Source organism: Cryptomeria japonica, chromosome 7 (genome assembly GCF_030272615.1).
Source record: "Cryptomeria japonica chromosome 7, Sugi_1.0, whole genome shotgun sequence".
Lineage (NCBI taxonomy): Eukaryota > Viridiplantae > Streptophyta > Pinopsida > Cupressales > Cupressaceae > Cryptomeria > Cryptomeria japonica.
The window spans coordinates 306,684,562-306,702,145 of NC_081411.1; the positions used below are offsets into that span (position 1 = coordinate 306,684,562).

Genomic DNA, 17,584 nt, shown 5'->3' on the forward strand with positions numbered 1-17,584 from the left:
ATTTTTCTATTTTTGGACAATATTAGCATAGTAAACTTTAATTTTCTTTATCAGTGCCTTGACAGTCCTCACAGACATATGTCTACCATTTTTTTAATAACTTTTGATATACTTGACCAAATTCAAAATAAATTACATATTATTGTTCTAAACTATATTCTATACACTTTTAAACAAAAAAACATTTTTGATTATTTTGATGCAAGTTATGCCCAACGCAGGAACAGGCACCAAATTTTCAGGATGCAGTTACTTCCAAAAATCATAAAAAAATAAAATACTCAACAAAAAATTACAAAAGAATAAACAAATTCAAGATCTCACTCTTACCTATCATCTTACAAAAGGGTTTTGCAATATACTAAATCTAACTATATCTTTTGTGCAGCGCACGAAAAACAACCATGTTATATTTTTCTGAAAAAATCAGGAATAGTTTTTTGTCCGTGAAAGGTTTGACCCTCTTAATCTTATCCAATTTTAAAAAAAATTAGTAGTTTACAAACTAGATTCAGAGTACTACAATTCTTATTCTTTTCTCGGCTCCTAGTTTTGAGTGCATGACCTTCAAATAGCTCTTTGAAGTTCAGGTTTACCTATTTTTCAAAAGAAAAAAAAAGAGAAAAAGTGGCCACTTAAACCCCCCTTTTTGTTCACCATCTTGGTGCACTTGCCCTTATGATTGGTTGAGTTTTGGATTAAGGAAAAAATAGGTTTTGAAAGGGACATGAAACCCTTTACAAAACGATTCTAAAAGGTATAGAATCAGATAAAAACATCCAAAACAAAATAGGCTGCAAGGATAAGCATAAGAAACAACAGCGAAAGAGACAACAAAAAGACCAAACCGAGACACAGACAAAACCAACAATAGAAAACTACCCAATTACATTAGGCATCTAAGGGTCTCAGTGACCTCAGCCTCAAGGGCATTCATGGTATCAGGAGCAGCCTTCATAGCTTTATGATCCAAATTCTGAATAGCCACCTTTTTCTTCATGTTCCCTCGGGTCCTTTTGTAGGGTCCTTCACCACCTTGAGCCGCCTCAACATCATCACCAATAATAACAATAGCCTTATCTGGTTGTTCCAGACTATTCATCATGGTATTCATAACCATTCCAGAATGTTTGATGATTTTGTGACTACTTACCATAATAGTCTTGAGGGTGTCCTGGATCATGTCGTAGCCTTCCTCGACACGGGTAATGTGTTCCTCCAGCCTTTTCTTCAGTTGATCAACCCCTTCTCCTATCTTCTTTATACAGTCCATGACCAAATTCTTCTAAACCTCAATCCAATTCTCTTCGTTATTTAGATTACCATGAGTAGAACCAACAGGTAAAGCATCCATTTTGCTTCCCAGGGCTCTTTGGTTGATCCTTATCTCTTTAATTTCATGAAACAACCACTTGAAAAAGATGAAAGTATCAATAGCATATTCACGAGCCATACCAAACACATTTTCATAATCCTCCCTCTAATCATTAAGCTCATCACTTTTGGGATTAAGGTCTGCAATACCAACCACACCCACATTACCAGTCTCCTTATAGGAAGGAGGAGAGGCTGGGACATTAGGGCAATCAAGGTTCTTATCATCTTATGCCTTCTCGCTAGAAGAGGGGGAGCCATTCTAAGAATAATTAGAGGGGGGGGACATAACAATGTTCTTTTGTCCTTTGATACCCTTCCTCATCTTAGGTTTTGAACTCGAAGGTATTTCCATTTTAGCTTTTTAAGGGCAGGGGAAATCTCTTCAGACCCAGACCCAGAGGCTTCATTATCAAAGTCGCCCACACTAGTCTCATCATTCTTAGAAATAATATGGATATAATCATCAAGGGGAGGAAGAGCACAAAAATGGGCATCAATAAGGACCAATACACCTTCGTGCAAGATGGGAAACTTGGCAAGGTTCTTGTGGTGGTCACTAAAGTTAGCCCTAAGAGCTAACATGAGATAGAAAGGGAAAGACATCTTCACACCATGGCGGAAAGGATTCAAAATAACACAGTAGTGACCATACACCTTGGTATAATGACCATCCAAAGTAAGGTAATTCATAATTACCTTAAGAAGCTTCTACCAGAAAGACTTAATGACCGCAATGTCATAGTAGTTGGTCATCTTTTTCACAATTTTGGCCCGCTCCGCCTCCTTCTTGGGGAAATTCTACACAACTTGCTCTGTATACACTATGTCTTTGTAATACCTCATACCCTCCATAGATAACCCAATGACCTATGCAATAAGGGCTTCATCAACCAGGACCTTCTGACCATGGAGAACAATCGCTCCATCCTGATTTCACCCTTGTGGCCTCTCAATGTAGGGAGTGAACCCTCCTTTCTCCAAAATCTACCATAGCTTCTTTTCATTGTTCAACTGCACATAGATAGGCGGATCAATTCTTTTTCTCACACCACCCATTTTATCTAACTCTTTGTTACACTCTTTGCAAAGAATTTTCAGAGTTAAAGCAAGACTCCAAAAAATGTTTAAAATCGCCCATAAAGCATGCGAAATAAATTTGCATTCTCATGTCCTCTCTAGCCAGCTATCTCAAAAAGGAAGGTATCGGTAATTCTAGAAACACTCAAATTCATTATGCCATGAGTTATAATTAAATTTATGCCCTTGACTTTGCCCATGGAATAAATGCATAACAAATTTTGAGTCCAACCTGTCACCATCGATTCAACTAAGCTGGGCTTTACACATCACTCCCCTATTGGCAAGAAAGTCGGCAGCCTCATTGGCTTGTCTGTATACATGGACAATAATGCATCTATCAAAGGTTTTAATAATATCTTTGGCCTTTTTCATCCAAATATCAACATTCCAAGCTAGAGTAGATTTGCCCTTTAGGTAGTTGATAATATTCTTTGAGTCCCCCTCGACCCAAACAAGCTTATAGTTATTTTGTTTAGCTAGTTTTAAACTGTCATAAGCTCTTATGGCTTTTGCAACATTATTAGTCTGTTTACCAAGAGGGAGAGAAACAATAGAAATGAAGTTGTCATAGTGATCCAGTATCACCCCTCCACAGCCAACTTGACCAGGGTTCCCTCTAGCCACACCATCAAAATTGATTTTTACCCATCCTTGGGGTGGAAAGTTCCAACTAATGTTGTCCCTAGGGTTGACTTTAGATGTTACCACATGATGACCAAAATCCGAATCCTTGACAACATTGGCTTCATACTCCTTAAGGATTCCATTATGAGAGAGAACATTGGAGGTGACAGTCGAGAGATTATCAGAGATGGCTCTAGAAATTTTCTTGAACACAATATCAGGAGGGAGATGGATATTCTTGAAGATACTATTATTACGTTAATCCCATAAACACCATGCCATGTGAGGAAACACAAAGGACCATAGCTTCTTTATGAAAGGATTTATTGAAGGTGGATTCCATTAGTGAACGAACTCCTTAATAGCCCCTGGGAGAGTCCAACAAAGATCCCATTTCTGAAGCACCATACCCCAAATCTCAGAAGTGTAAGAGTGATGTAAAAATAGGTGATCAATAGATTCAGCCTCCCTCATACACAAGTAGCATCTATTTGGGATAGAGAAGCCTCTCTTAACAAGATTGTCAGTAAATTAACTATTATTTTATTTATATTTACCTCAGTTTTTTATATGGGTTGGTAAGAAATATTATTTAGTCTAATATTTTGACTGGCCGATATGATCTATGGTTTTGGCCTTGTTTTCTATTTATTTGCTTTCCTAAGATTTCACGGGAGTTGGTTGGAAATGCATTTTGTGTGACCTTGGATTTTGGGGTTGTTGTGAGGAGCTTGGATTGTTCTAGTTAAGCTTGGTTGGATTCCTTCTTCCTCGAATTTTCATCTCATCATTTTTTTTACTAGGTTGGAGGTTCTTGCTTCTACATTTTCCATTCAAAAAGATTGTTTTCTCCGTGGTTGTATGCATGGGTTTGAGAGAAATTAATTTTGTCATATAGTTTTATATAGTTTCTGAAATAAATATTTATGGGAAAAACTTTATATTATATGGGTTTTGATGTACTTTTATTGAAATATTATTATTCTAGGAATTATTGTTGTCGTGAGCACACTTCTCTATGAAGGCTTGTCTCAAATTTCTCTGTGCTTGTCTTCTTGCTTGGTGCTTGTGTTTGTGATTTGGATTATGTTGGTTTTGTGAGCCTCATTGTATTTAAGTGGAATGCCTTTTTGTATTTCACTTTTTGTGTAGTTTTTGGTTAAAAGTTGTGAGGCTTTGATGTGTGAGATCTTTCACTATGATTTATGTTTAATTGATTCGGTTGCCTTTCTTTTGGTATTGGCTTGGCGTCACTTTTGCAGTCTAATTTAGGGAGTTAGATCTTTTTCCCTGATTTTTTAATTGAAGTCGTAACTTAGAATTTTCCATCAATTTTTGCATTTTATGTCATATGCGCTATTTTCTATCATAAATGCGCCAGGAGATGTTCTATATGCACCACTTCCTGTCGCAGATGTGTTAGATTGGGTGGCAAATGAGCTAAATCCTATCGCAAATGCGCCAAGAGATATATGCACCTTCCTGTCACAAATGCACCAAGAAATGTTTCATATGCGCGACTTCCTAGATTGCAAATACGGTAGGAGATGTTTCATATGTGCGACTTCATGTTGCAAATGCGCCAAGAGATGTTTCATATGCGTTAATCTGGCCATTTTTTACTTTTGGGTCTATTTTTCGTGTTTTCAAAATTTCAGGTTGTTTTTCTCGTTTCCTCAGATCATTATGATGTCTATCCAGAGGCTATGTCTTGGTCTTTAGTGATCATTGGATGTCCGGAGTAGTGTATGCATTATTTGATCATTTGTATTATTGCAAGATGAGTAATTCCTTGTTATGTTAATGGTTCTTTTCTCTATGACGTTGTGGGATCTATGTGACTTATGTGATATATGTTGTTGGCTCCATGTGCATTGATGAGACTTTATCTTGGTTAGTCGGATTGTGCTTCGTGAGCCTTCTTGTTTTGATTCCATGTGTTGTCAAGGTCTAGGTGCATGATTAGGGGGAGTGGGATTCCATGAGTCTATCGAGGTCACGAGGAATAGACTGCTAGGATTCTTGAGTAATAGAGTCGGGGTCTGGACCGTTTGGATAGCTCATTGGAGCTTTTCCTTTAACATAATAAGTGATAACATAATCATTAATATTTGGTGGGTTGGGTAGTAGTAACTCATATAAGTAAGATAAGAAATGAGTTTAGTAGTATCCATCTCATGGATCGGAGATCGGAGTGAGGTGGTAGATCTAGCAACTGAATAAACCAAACTCCCTTGATTTCCTCAAAGGTTGAGACAGTTCCTCATGTGTATCCTATGTGGTAGCATGTGATGATACTCTTTCCCTACATGTTGGTCCTAGTTCCTTATGCCTTGATGTTGAGTTGCCTCTAGAGGTCTCTTGGTTGTTTGGTATGTTTTCCTTGGTTGTGTTAGAGTTGTTTCCTCATTGGTTGATAGGTGTCATCTTAGATCTAGAGTGTGTGTGAGATCTTGTATCATCTCCTAGCACAAGGGGGTAGTTCCTTTGGTTCCACATGGCCGGGTGGTTGGTGCCTTTCTTCCATTGGGTTGTTCTTCAATGGATTCTCTCATGCGTGGATGTGGACTCTATCGTTGCGGCTTGTGGATGGATTAATTGTAGGAGATTGATGTATATGATTCATATGGCATATGTTGTTAAATTCTGTGAGAAGCAAGAATTGAGCCAAGATCTGATGTCGGTCATAGATCACATGCAACTCCAAGCAACGGATGATCGAAGATCAAAATAGCTGAATGAAGATAAATCTGATATGAGAGAAAAATAGAGATAAAGAAGAGAATTTAGAGAAGACTCTCACCGAGCTATCACTTCCCTTGTGAAGGTGAGAGTATATTGCTCATTATATAGAAAAATAATAGCATATATAACCAAGAGGTGCATTAACTCCCACCTCCATAAAAAGTGGGAGGTTTTACCTACTACCCCATAAAAGGTGGGAGGTTTTTACCTACTTGGTAAATGCCAAAACATGTGGCATAACCTCCTTACATGAAAACAAAAAAGGAGTTATAAGAGGTGGCACATAAGGCCAAAAGAGGGTGAGAAACCCAACTACCCCATAACCCACTTAGGAAATGACCAAATAGTGGTTATGAGAGGTGGCACAACAAGCCAAAAGAGGGTGTGTAACTCAACTACCCATGTGAGGTGGAGAGTTACACATGTAGCTAATGTATTCCGCCACGTGTCCTCATATTAACCACACCTAATAACCTAAGCAAGCTTAAATAATATATATGTAGGAAAAATAAATACCCCCTAACATAAGGAAAATAAAAAAACCTACACTAACACCCCCCCTTAAGCGTAGCTTAGGTGGGTGAAAAGATGGGTCCCAACAAATGAGGCCATGTTAGGTAACCATGTACATAAATATCCCCCCCAAAAGAAGAAGCCCCCCCCATAAAAGGAATAGACCCCCCTAAATAGAGAGAGAAAGAATGAAGGACTAAGAAGCCCCTCCTGAAGTAGACACCTTTTGCATCCCAAGCAAAGATCGCAAATGAAGGAACTTGCTTTCAGTGAAAGGTTTGGTGAAGATGTCCGCAGTTTGCTCCGATGTAGAACAATACTTAAGATCAATGATGCCTTCCTGAATGAGCTCCCGAATATAGTGCATATGTATCTCAATGTGTTTCATCCTCTGATGATGAACTGGATTTCTTGAGATCTGTATAGCACTCTGATTATCACAAAAGATGATGGTAGGCTTTCTAACTGGAATACCAAGCTCAGTAAGAATATTTTGAAGCCAAATAGCCTCAGTGGTGGCATTGACTGCCCCTCGATACTCGGCCTCTGTCGATGAAAGAGCAATTGCAAACTGCTTCTTGCTCGACCAACAAACTGGACCAAAACCGAGTGAGAAGCAATACCCAGAAGTAGACTTGTGATCCTGAGAATCACCTGCCCAATCTGAATCCGTACATCCTACCAAGTCAATATCCACACCTGCTACATACTGAATTCCATAATTGTGAGTACCCTGAATGTAGTGGAGGATCCGCTTAGCTGCTTTCCAATGCAACTCATGTGGCTCCTGCATGAATCTAGAGACCATGCCCACAACATAAGAAATTTTGGGTCTCGTATGAGTCAAATAAATGAGGCTTCCAACAAGCTGTCGATATAAAGTGCCATCAACCAAGGGTGAAGAGCACTTAGCCTCAATTTTGACTCCTGACAAAAATGGAGTAGGTGCAGGCTTACAATCGGCCATGTGAAATCTGGAGAGCATATCAAGTGCATACTTGGGTTGTCCAAGGAAGATTCCTGAAGATGATTGAGTGATCTCAATTCCCAAGAAGTAATGCAGAAGACCCAAGTCTGACATCAAAAATCTATCATGTAGAGCAATTTTCACTGCTTTGATGGTGGATGAGTGACTCCTTGTGAGTAACAAGTCATCAACATAGAGAACTAGAAATGTGAGAGTTTCATCTTGTTGCAGAATGTATACGTTCGGATCAGAATGGCACCGAGTGAAACCAACTGTCAGAAGAAATGAGTCCATCTTGGCATACCAAGCTCGAGGAGCCTGTTTGAGGCCATAGAGAGACTTTCGAAGTCGACACACAAGTGAAGGATCTTGAACAAACCCCTGTGGTTGCTCCATGTATATTTCCTCCTGAAGGTCACCATGAAGAAATGCACTCTTCACATCCATCTGATGAACTTCCCAACGATGGGCTGCAGCTATAGCAAGAACAAGTCGGATGGAATTCATCTTAGCAACTGGAGCAAAAGTCTCAGAGTAATCAACCCCTGGAACTTGGGAAAAACCTTTTGCTACCAAGTGAGCCTTATACTTATCAACCGACCCATCCGCTGCAAATTTTGTTCGATAGATCCACTTGCATCGAACAAGTTTCCTTCCCTTAGGAAGAGGAACTAAATCCCATGTGTGATTCCTTTCCAAGGAATTGAACTCTTCTTGCATTGCAGCATCCCACTCAGGAACACCTGAAGCTTCTCGAAAGGACTGTGGATCAGAAGCTGAAGCAATGAAGAGATGTGGAGCTTGCTGAAATTGTGACCTTGTTCTTCTACTATCTAATGGATCACCAAGCCAATCTCCTGCTGACTCAAAAGTTTGTCATGGCAGGTGTTATTACATGCATTGATAAGATGACACCTGATCCTGAGTTGAGAGACAAGGTTCTTGATGAGTTGGAGGTGAGATTTGACATTTGCAATTGCTCTATCTTTATTTATGAATTCGGAAATGTTCATTATTGAATTTGAGTTTGACACTTTGACTATCTAGTATCTATTTCTGAATTTGGAAATGTTCATTCCATTGTTCAAGATCTACAAAAGTGCAGAGGGGAGACTCTTCTCATCACAACTAGCAATTGATAGGAGAGGAAAACAACAACCAGGTAAAACATTTAGTAACTTAGTTCAATAGTGCAAGAAAAAATCTACAAACTTGATTGTTACATTTTTTTCTCAATTCTAATATTTCTAAATGTTTTTTGTAGATTTATGGTGGGAGAATTATGGTGCTGGCACGCCTAATCTTCAAAAGATAGCTATCCGTGTTTTGTCTCAGCCATGCAGTGCTTCTGGGTGTGAACGAAATTGGAGTGTCTTTGAAAGCATTCACACAAAGGAGAAATAGATTGTCACAAAAGCGGCTCAATGATCTAGTATTTGTTCGGTACAACCTTCGCCTTCGAGTTAGACAGGTGGAGGGTGTTTCACATGAGGCCATTGACTTGGATGAAATTGATCCATATGGTGATTGGACCATGAATAAACAAAATGATGGTGATGATGTCCTCCTTACCGAAGAAGAAATTGCAGAAATAGAGAGAGGAGCAGCACAAGATGCAGAAGGAGCAAGATTGGATGAAGATGAGGACGAAGATGAGGATGATGATGAGGATTATGACTTTGAAGAAGAATCATCTCACCATTTAGATACCACAACACCCACTGCTACTACTTCTAGCTCAAGGCCTGAAAAATTGAGCTATATTAGGAAAAATACAAAGAGGAAGATGTAGTCTTCTCTTTGGTTTGTTCATTCACATTGCTGTTTTTCACATTTGCAGTTGGACTTGGACATATCATTATATGTAATTTTGTGAACATTTATATACTTATGCTGCCATTATAGTATTATACATTTTAGAGTTGAAACTTGAAACTTGAATATGCTGCCATGAATGATGAAATTTCAAATATTGCATGTTTGTACTTTGTAGATCATATGACATGTGTAATGTTTCAATTATGACACTTATGTTCTCTAAATGCATTAATTTCTTTATGTTTTTTTGTAAAACTACGGTTTTTTTTTTTGCCGAGTCTTTCGCGAGTCCGAGTCCGAGTCCAAAATTTTGGTTTGCCGAGTCCTAGGCGAGTCCGAGATTTTCAACTATGGTTTATACTATCATGCTTGTAGCAGTTTGGTCTTTAAAATTATTACTCTAAGTTTAGACTTTGCTCTCTTTTTTTTTTTGGCAGTTTTTGCTATTATGTTTTTAAGTTTTTCTGTAGCTGCAGTTTTATTTTCAGCTAAAGTACAAAGGTTTGAAAGTATACATCCCATGCATTGGCTTACATAGGGATCCTCTTTCCACCTTCTAATGACGTGTCACCGATTAGATTATTTTTGGGGACTATACCCAAAATTACTCTCTACAAGAAAGATTTGTATTCAGGTGGTGCATTTTGATTGGTTGAAGAGACGGAGAGGAAAGTCTTTAGGTTTGATTACCCTTGATCTTTAGGGCTTTGTTTTCTTACCCAAACTCTATTTATTTGCAACCTTGTCATACATCTCTACAAGAAAGCATTGTTTCCAGTTGGCGTCAAGCATAATGTTTTCAAAAGCTTGAGCCTTTGAAACCATCATTTTCCCCAATGATGGTTCCACATTAATGGTTCCAAGGCAAACAAACTGTATGGAAAACCATCATTTTCCCCAATGCTTTCCTTATCTTCTTCTTCAACTCTACTTCGCTTTGCATTCCTTCCTACGGGTAGTGTGCTGTTCATGATGGCTTTCGCATCATGTCTGCTTGTGTCAAAGTTTGTAACAGCTGTTTTTCCTCTAGATTTAATGGCAGCAATGTCATAAGCCTCTGCAGCATGTTCCTGATCGTCTGTGGGTTCAAACAAGAATCATTAGCCTTTTCATCTGGTTTGATTATTGGATTACTTTCCTTTTATTCTACTTCAACTCTAAGAAGGGTTTAAATCATTGTATTCAGGTGGTTCACTTTGATTGCGTGAAGAGACGGAGCAGAATGTCTTTCTAATAAGGTTTATTAGTAGGGTTTGCAGAAGCGTTGCAGTAAAACATTATTATTTTTTAAGGTATTAAATCCTTAGTCTTTATTATATTATTTTTCTGAAGAGTTGCAGTGAAACATTACTTTTTTAAAGGTATTGAATCTGTATGTTTTATTTATATTATTGATTTCATTCATGTAATATTTCAACTAGATTCAACAATAATTTTCTTTTAGATTATTCATCTTTTGAAAGGATGAAATATTATAAGATTTCAAGAAATATCATAAGAGTTCAGGAGTGGACTTATCGTAGTCTGAGGACTCTTTTTTAAGACTTCTCTTAATATTACATGGAAAGTATGGGATTCCATCAACAATTGATTTGTATAATCTTATCACCTTTGTTTATTAGTCTTTACTATGGGAAAGTATGGGTTTTACTATAGATTTGATTGCATCTTTGTTTATTAGTCTTTTTTTTGTTCTTTTGTTCTTTCATTCTTTTTCTGTCTGGCTGCTGTTGTTTTGCCTCCATCTGATTTATTTTCCATCTTTTGTGAAACTCCTTGGACTGTTCTTGTTCCACAGTAACAAATTTTAGAACCCTGTCAATTTAACCTGATTTTTTTTTCTTTCTCAAAAACAGAGATCAAGAGATCATCTAATCTCAAATCTGCCTTGGGATGAGCTATATTTTCTATTTGGGACCAACATGGTTCAACATGTCATAAAAGGAAGTTGGCTGTGAATATTTTCATATCATGATGGCTAAGCAATATTCTCCATTGAGATTGTTTGTACATCACCATTCAGTTTCAGCATCATCTTGTATTTTGATTTGGCTTCTTTTAATCATAATATTGATAGCAATGGAAATGAAAGATATACTTGGTATTTTTGTCATTATTCATATTGGTTCTTTTAATGATTTTTAATTTTAGCTTGGATTTGAGTATTCTATTTATTATATATGTGTACCATTGACAGTCACTAATCTATGGATTCTAATAATAAATTCCTTTCTTTGGCCTATGTTTGCAGCATCAAAAGTTTTGTATCTGGGAACATTCGGTGAGCACATCTTTCTCAATTTTTAGTATACTGTTTCCAATAAATGCTTGTATAGTACATTGAGGTATAGTTCATCATATATGCATCCAGTAATCAAACCAGATGAAATAGCTAATGGCTCTCGTTTGAACTAACAGACAATCTGGAAGAGGCTGCCTAAGCTTATGACATTGCTGCCATTAATTTCAGAGGATAAAATGCTGTGACAAACTTTGACAGAAGGAGATATGATGTGGAAGGTATCATGAACAGCGCACTGTATTTAGGAAGGAAAGCAAAGCAGAGTTGAAGTAGAAGATAAGGAAAGTAATGGTGACAATGATGATTTTCCATACAATCTGTTTTGGCTTCGAAAGTACACCATTAATTTGGCAAGCACTGGGAACATATATTCCGACACAGATTGCACTGCACCAAAAACCATTAATTGGCATGCAATCTCAATAACCATGGCAACTAACCGTGGACTGATTATGAGAGAATCCTCTCTTCCATCACAGATTTCTCTGTCAGCTCCATTCAGCTATACTGAGAAGGATTAGTTGTTTCGAAGGCACAAGCCTTTCAAAAAATGCTCTCGTTGGGTACCTCCACATTGTTCTCTCCTGGGCAGTCCTCAGTACTTGTGAGAGCTGGTCATGCGTACCTAATGCCTGATAGAATCTGCAAAACACCCTTTCTTCAGTATTCAGAAAGTGGGCCTAGTGAAGGAGCAGCATGTCAGCCTCCTACTATGTTCAATATTTGGAGTGATATAAGGATGTCAAAATCTTCAAACAAGATACTACCTGTCTCACATCAATGTTTAGGGTGTTCTGTCATGATTTTCACATTTTGAAGATATGGGTCGTCTCTTGAAGGAGCTTTCTCTCTATATTTTATTGCTGAAGAGTGCTCTGTTTAAACTTATCTTATGATACCTTTAAAACTTATAAAACATGGTTTTTACATTTTGAAGACATAGGTCTGATCTTTTCAATATATCTAATCTTGAAGGAATTTACTCTCCTTTTTATGTTGCGGGTCGAACATTCAAGTAAAAAAATGTTCAAACCATTTTGTTGTAACTTTAGGAATATATTTAGTCTTGGATAAGTTTTCTCCCCATTTTATGCAGCATGTTGAACGGTCTAGTAATACAAAATTTTTTGTTTTGACTTATTTTTACTGAGTGCTTTATATAAAGGCTAAATATGTTGAAAACAGATTTAATAATATATAAATATTTTCTTAAAAAATATATTTTTAAATATGCTTACAATAAATGATTCAGAATTCCGACTTAAATTAGCTTTGATTGTATAGAAGCCTTTTCTTAAAGAATATATCTTTTCATTTGCTTCAGTTTATTAGTTTAATAAATAATAAATAAAATTTATATGGATATAATTTACAAAAGTATTTTGTAATATAATATTGAAAGAAAATGTATTTATAGTTTATATTTGTTTTTTAAATATAAAAATTTAGTTATAAATAATTAATATATATGTAATTTGTTATTGTGAATAAGGTTATGTTTTAATTAGTTTTTTAGTGTGGACCTATTCACATGTTAATTTGGGTTCCTAAGAGTTAATTTTCATAGGTTCAGTATTTCATTTACTACTTATGTTTTAGGTCATAGGTCATTTAGTATTTGTGTTTATATGCAAGGCTAATTCACTTTTTATCATATACATTTTTTCATATTCTTGTGGTCCTCTATGTTGAGCTAATCTTTATTATTCCTAATAATAAATAAAATTATTATATGAAATAAAAGTAATTTTTCAAAGAAAAATAAAGTGAACTATTACATAGAATAATTTATTCTAAATGAATTATTATATTCTAAATGAATTATTATATGATATAAAAGTAATTTTTCAAAGAAAAATAAAGTGAACTATTACATAGAATAAGTTATTCTAAATGAAAAATTAAAATCAATGATAGATTTCATGCCATTATGGGTAGTACAAATTGGACCTTCCTGAGGTCCAACCGCTAGTTTTACTTTTAACATTTTAACTTTAGCTTTTTATTGTAGCTTTGATAAATAATTATTATTTATTTAGTTTTAGAAACAATTTATTTAAATTTATATTTTTTTAATTTAAATGGAGGTCCAACCGCTAGTTTTACTTTTAACATTTTAACTTTAGCTTTTTATTGTAGCTTTGATAAATAATTATTATTTATTTAGTTTTAGAAACAATTTATTTAAATTTATATTTTTTTTATTTCTCATTTATTAATTTTTAGATTTTTTTTTAAGTTTATATTATTAAAATAATACATCTAATATATTCCTATAAAAACAAAATACATCTTATATATTTATAATTATTTGTAATAAAAATCTTTTAATTATGAATTTAAAATTTTAAGACTTTAAAATTTAATTCTAATTTATTTATTTTAATAATTATTATTATTATATTATAATATAAAAATCAATGATATTATGATCATATGAAATTTTTTATAATATTATTATTTAAGTTTTTAAAATATATACAGATAAATAATAGAAATTGTTTATAAATATAATTATTTTGGCAAAAAACATATTAATTATCATAATTATTCATATATATATATATATATGAAGTTAAATATATAATTTTGTATTGACATGTTATATTTTTAATAAGTATAATTAACATTTTAACTTTAGCTTTTTACTTGTAACTTTTATAAATTAAAATTTATCTGAAAATAATTCAATATATATAATTTTTTGTAAAGTACAATTTAAAAAAAAATAATTTACTTAACATTTTAACTAACAAAATCATATCTAACAAAATCATATGACAGCTATAGGATAATTAAACTGCTAATGTAATATATATTTGTTGCATAGTATAAATATTATATATTATGGTAAATTATTAAATAAGTATCATTTTAACTTTAATTTTTTACTTTCATCTTTTATATATTAAAATTTCGCTAAAAAGAATTCAATATAGTTTTTTTTTTTTTGTTCATTTAAAGAAAGAGATGTGACTTAGGAAGACTTAGGAAGATGGTTGGTTTGCATTTAATAGGAATGCCTAACCGACCTGGGAGTGCTACAAATATTTGGGTGTTCCTTACTTATTTTAGTTGTAATTTCTGTGTTTTTACAGTCACTTATTTTACTTGTAATTTATGGGTTTTTACAGTTTGACATCAAATAGGTATGTGTATTATACTTTGTTTTCAATTTACTTGTTAGGCTATTGTTACACTTTGCCATCAAACAAGTATTTTCCATGACTATTAAACTTTATATATGCTAAAAAAATAAATAGACCTTCTACGTTGCTGAAGTTTTTATGCTCAGATTAACAAAGAGCTCCATTGTGTTAGTTTATGGTTCAATTTATTTTTGTTTTACTATGTGCTTCCTGCAAACATAAAAACTTATATTTATGTGAGTTTTCCTCTGAAAACACCCTAAACTTTTTCCATTTATTTAGAGTGGACCTTCTCTTTATTCTTCCCTATTGTATTTCTTGGGTTAGCCCTCTTTTTAATTAATTAGCACGTCTCCTAAATGGAGCCCTTCACCTTCCCTATCTTTTTTAGTACCTTTATATTTATATATCCTTTACGACCCAGTAGAGTACGATAACAATGAAAAGCATATCTCATCGATCTATATAAAAAATGCGTATAAACTTTACCCTACCTACTTCCAAATTACTGTTCTATTCATCACTGAAGAAAAATAAATCAAAAAATGCACCTTCAACCAAAAATGCACCTTCACAATATAGTGTAGAGACAAATAAATCAATGTAAACCTTATGCACCCTAAAGGTTCTCAAACTGCTCTTCCACTCTTACGCCCAGCAAATAACTAACAAACCTAGCAAGGTATCACCTAGAAAAAAAAATTAGCAGCCAGCAAATTCATATCAAATGCCCAGCAAACCGCCACACACCATCCACCTTTCTCATCATCTTTATAGTTGTAACCTGTAAAGATGATTGCCATTTACAGTTGTAACCTGTTTTTTATTTTACCATTACACTGGTGAGGGACCCAATAGAATCCTGATTAAATGGAAGGTGCTTCAGTTACAGCTGGTTGTAATTGGTTTTTGAACTGATTACAAGGTCTGTTTAGATGAAACATCTAGACGTTTTATATAACATTGCAGATAAAAAAACCTCAAGTATTACAGGCAATGGTTATTTTTGACAAATTAAGTTTGAAAAATTAAGTTTTACATTATTATAAAAAGACACCTTGACTTAACTAGATTAATAGAGAAATGTAATGCTTTAAAAGCATCTGTACAATATCTTATAATAATCTTAAAAACTAATAATATTGTATTTACAATTTACTATGCACATTGTAAATTAATTATATCTATATTATATTTGTTTTAATTTTTCTTTATGATATTAAAACACATGATAGATTCTAAAAAAAAAATGTTGTAAGAAAGAAATCTACACGATTTCAAAACATTAATTATTATTATACTTCATTAATGAATTACCCGACATTTATCTTGTGATCTATAAAGAAAAACTGAACTTATTTATCTTGTAAAATGCCATTGATGAATACCTAACATCTATAATGAGAAAATAGAAAGCAGCACCTGCTTACACCAAAAGTGTACAAAAAAGGAAGCAGCGTCTGCAAAACAGTGAAGAAAAAATTCATTTTCTATTCGTACCTGGCATGTGTGCCACAACATAAAGAACTTATGCATATCACATCGATATTGCAAAATTCAATATCGATGTGATATGCATAAATAACAAGAAATTGAATTTGTTATCCACTCAAGGGAAAAAGCACTATCTAATTTAATACAATAAAATAAAAAACAAAATCACACTTAATTTAATATTAATTCCTAAAAGAAATTACACTGGACCAATTAAGCACATGTAATTAATTCAAGATGTTCAAAGTACTAAGTATGGCTTTCAAGTTGAAAAAGTCATGGTAAATTAACAAAAAATAGTAGAACACTACATATCTTGTCAAGACCAAACACAACTTAACCATAGGTGTACTTATTTTACATTAAAAAGAACCGAACAGAAGACATTTAAGGTATGTTAAATTTAAACCTTAATTTTGTAACATATAATAATGGGTGAAGTGCCAAGGCCAAAAAATTAGGATATAAACTCTACATCACAGCAACAATAAAAGGATGTTTCAAAGGATCTCAATGGCCAAGCCAGCAAACAAAAGATCTAAAAGAGCACTTGATATGGGGTATTAGCCATGCAATTAACTGGTTTATTTAAATTTTAGGCAAGCACTCTCAAAAATACTTATACAGCTTGCATGTCCCTACAAAAACCCACCAATGCATACCTCTATTCTTCTATTAACCTTAGCTTCCCCCTCTGCCTCAATGTCGTCCAACTTCAACAGCTGGATCATTAGCATCTTCGTGATAACCACAAAATCTTGTTCTGCAACCTTGGTTCCACCACTTACAACCATCTCGATAGCAGAAACCTGCACAAGAACATGTATTTGTAGCCATGAGTTTTACCAGCAAATTTTGAGACTCAAATAAATATATAAATTTTGAAGAATTATGTATACCTTTCCTGACAACTTATCGACTTCAGCCCTTACTTCAGCAACCTTCTGGCAAGCTTTTGCAATGTGTTCATTTCCTCTAATTTCCTTTCCTTACTTGCAGGGTCTTCCAACAAAATCACTTTGGCCATATCTTTCACACCTACGATATGCAGACACTCGTCATTTTCCTTCTCCTTTCCCCTGAACAAAATCCTCTGCTCTTGTGGCTCCAAACCAGTCTCCTGGGTTAACAGCTTCTTCAAGTCCCCTGTATATTTGTATATGTATATAGAATTAATCATCACACACCTAGAATAAAGAGAAAAAAGAAAATACAAGTTCATCCTCTATAATTAATCTAAGTTCATCCTCTATAATTAAAAAGCACTGATAATGAAATACAAGTGTAAATTCTGAAGGACAAATGCTAGAATTCTGGGAAAATTGTCTTGGTTTCGGAACTCCTGCAGGGCCTCTTGCAAACCCAATGACATGCTATTATCTAGAAGAGAGTTCCCTGAGAATACCAACATCCTCCACCTTACACCACATGCAAACAACCTAAGTGCCAACTGTTCGCCCTAATCATCTGTCACCTGTGCTCGATCAATTGATGCCTGCCAAAAGTAATTTTGGA

The 17,584-nt window shown here is 34.6% G+C and overlaps 1 non-coding gene and 1 pseudogene across 2 annotated transcripts; one reads left to right on the top strand and one right to left on the bottom strand.

Annotated features, from left to right (window-relative positions):
- Positions 1 to 8,181: 8,181 nt before the first annotated feature.
- On the top strand, positions 8,182 to 12,512 carry LOC131039853 (uncharacterized). Of its 2 annotated transcripts, XR_009358545.1 has the most exons (6): positions 8,182 to 8,262; positions 8,396 to 8,468; positions 8,571 to 10,204; positions 10,311 to 10,416; positions 11,376 to 11,405; positions 11,543 to 12,512. It is a non-coding gene; the product is annotated as an uncharacterized LOC131039853 (transcript). The 2 variants fall into 2 exon arrangements; XR_009358544.1 differs by having other exon boundaries at positions 8,571 to 10,416.
- Positions 12,513 to 16,474: 3,962 nt separating this feature from the next.
- On the bottom strand, positions 16,475 to 17,343 carry LOC131039877 (BAG family molecular chaperone regulator 1-like; annotated as a pseudogene).
- Between the last annotated feature and the right edge of the window lie 241 nt (positions 17,344 to 17,584).